This window comes from Branchiostoma floridae, chromosome 11 (genome assembly GCF_000003815.2).
Source record: "Branchiostoma floridae strain S238N-H82 chromosome 11, Bfl_VNyyK, whole genome shotgun sequence".
NCBI classification, from domain to species: domain Eukaryota; kingdom Metazoa; phylum Chordata; class Leptocardii; order Amphioxiformes; family Branchiostomatidae; genus Branchiostoma; species Branchiostoma floridae.
The window spans coordinates 14,883,573-14,886,041 of NC_049989.1; the positions used below are offsets into that span (position 1 = coordinate 14,883,573).

Here is a 2,469-nt window from a genome sequence, read left to right on the forward strand (position 1 = left end):
AAAGTACCCAGTCAGTAATAAGATAGTACCAATAAACAACGAGCAGCGCCAGTCTTTGTTTAGAAACGAACGCAGTAGATCTAATCCCTCAGCTTGACATAATTTATCATAGAGAACACGCCGCAGAGCCCAACTTCTTCTGACGGTGCTGGGGCATTCCAGAACGACAGACAGCGCCCCCGTAGCAGATCGATAATTGACGATAATTTCCTTTGTTGCAGTGAAGTGTACTCTCCAAGTAGAGGTTAGGCTTGTATTGTCACAACACAGTAAAACATAGAAAGCCCGATAGAAACGACTAAAAAATCATTAAAAAAAAAAAAACAGCCGGTTTTGGGGTGATGTTTAGGCTAATTTTTCTTACTATCTTCTCCTATTCCCGTAGATTTTGCCACACGTTTACCGGGTTTTCAGGTGCATCTAGGCGGGATAGCACTAGTGTCGAGGTTGGCACCGTAAGTTTCCCCGGATATTTACCGGCGTGTACACGGCACCCCGTCCTGTCTGTATGTACACTGTCCCCGTGGAGACCCGGGTTGGGTTACCGCAGAACCACAGGGGACCGAGAGCTAACCACATCGTGAAATCCTCATTACTACAGCCCGCACTGACACCTCCCAATCAGTCAATTATTCAGGCTTTATTTTTGTACACATGTACAATTGACTAGACTGACTGACTGACAATTGTTAACCATTAACCCCTATTGATTTTTAATCAATACAAGACGCATTACAAAATAGAAAGCCCCATAACAACGACTAAAAAACTTTAAAAAAAAAAAACAACCGGAGCCTAACCTCTGCTTAGAGAGTTGTGAAGTGCGGATACCCTGGTGTTGGCGCGTGCCGTCACGCCCAGCATGCCAGAACGATAGACAGCGCTAATCTCCAAGCAGATCTTATGGGGGCATAAGATAGCATGTGAAGTGCGGATACCCTGGTGTTGGCGCGTGCCGTCACGCCCAGCATGCCAGAACGATAGACAGCGCTAATCTCCAAGCAGATCTTATGGGGGCATAAGATAGCATCATAAGGCTGGGGAAGAAGTTTAGTCGGCAGAGGAGTTTCATTGGCCACCGCGAAGGTCAAAAACCTAAGTGAATACGATCAGTAAAGATGCCAAGTGGCAAACAAGAAAACCTGACACAGGAGGTGTTTAGTTAAGCACACTTTTTATTGCAAAATATACATATACATAACAACTAGACAATATAAAGCGTTGTGTGTGTACAACGCACCTACTGACCTAGTCGATACTTGTCTTCGTCTATTCCAGCGATCTCTGGGGAAAGCCCCCGCTGTGAACTGGCGCGGCTCGCCGCGTTTGTCCCAGATTCTGGCTCGGAAAGGTTGTAAAACTATCATCCCAGCCAGTTTTCACGTAGGAGTAACCCGTAGCAGATAATTGACGATAATTTCCTTGGCTGTACTGAAGTGCGGACCCCGTGGTGTTGGCGCGTGCCCTCACGCCCCCCTCATTAGCACGCATTGAAAACGGCTCACTTTCACCAAGTACTTCATTTCACTTACTGCGAACTAATTCATGGGGTCATTGTTTCCGCATCAGGATCATAAACAATTACTCAAGTACCTAAAGACAACCTAAGCATTGTCAGAGAATTAAAACTGGATAATGTATTTTGCGTGATATTGGCATTGTCCCGATATCTTAGTCCCACAAACTAGCGCCCACGTTCCTCAACAGATCGTTGTTGTGCCGAAGTTCAGCCGCTCAGTTTCGAACATCCTTTGAAACTAGCTATAGCCTTACACAGCTTAAGTCGGATAGTTCAAATTTATTGTCAGTTACAAAAGATACCTTTCATTCCTTTTCCATACATAATATCGCCTACCTGATTCCTTATATCCACTTTAATTTATAATGTATTATGTTGCAATGGCTTTGTGCACATAATCTTCTTCAGTTACAAAAGATACCTTTCATTCCTTTTCCATACATAATATCGCCTACCTGATTCCTTATATCCACTTTAATTCATAATGCATTATGTTGCAATGGCTTTGTGCACATAATCTACGTATATGTGTGTAATTGATGAGTGATCACTGCAACTGTTTCCAAAGTTTTCAGTCGTAGGTAGCTAGTGTATAAGCGCTAAACCCTAAATCCGTTCTTCAATTTTCAGAACAACAGGTGATTCGACTCTTCATGGCGAGGAGACATGTGACTGCGGAGGCGCTTGCAACTGTCACACTTCCACGTCAAACAAAGAGGAGAACTGTGATATTCCAGTGGGTTGCATCAAAGATGCTATTCGATCAAAACGTGCGTTCGCTGACGATGTGCCATCTTGAGTGCCGTTCAAAAGGAATTGGAACCTTTTTCATGGACCGAGACCCCGTGCAGCAAGATTCTCCAACACGTCACCTACACCCGCTTTGAATCGCCTCCCCACTAAACGACCGACCGTGCCCCGCTTCTTTTCGCACACTTGGGTTCTAATTA

At 44.6% G+C, this 2,469-nt stretch overlaps 1 long non-coding RNA gene across 1 annotated transcript in view; it reads left to right on the forward strand.

Moving 5' to 3' along the window:
* LOC118425855 overlaps window positions 1-2,391 on the forward strand; it is a 5,885-nt gene extending 3,494 nt beyond the window's left edge. The window contains exon 3 of the long non-coding RNA XR_004832335.1: window positions 2,150-2,391. This is a non-coding gene — a long non-coding RNA (uncharacterized LOC118425855). The remainder of the gene's footprint in view (window positions 1-2,149) is intronic.
* Window positions 2,392-2,469: the final 78 nt, after the last annotated feature.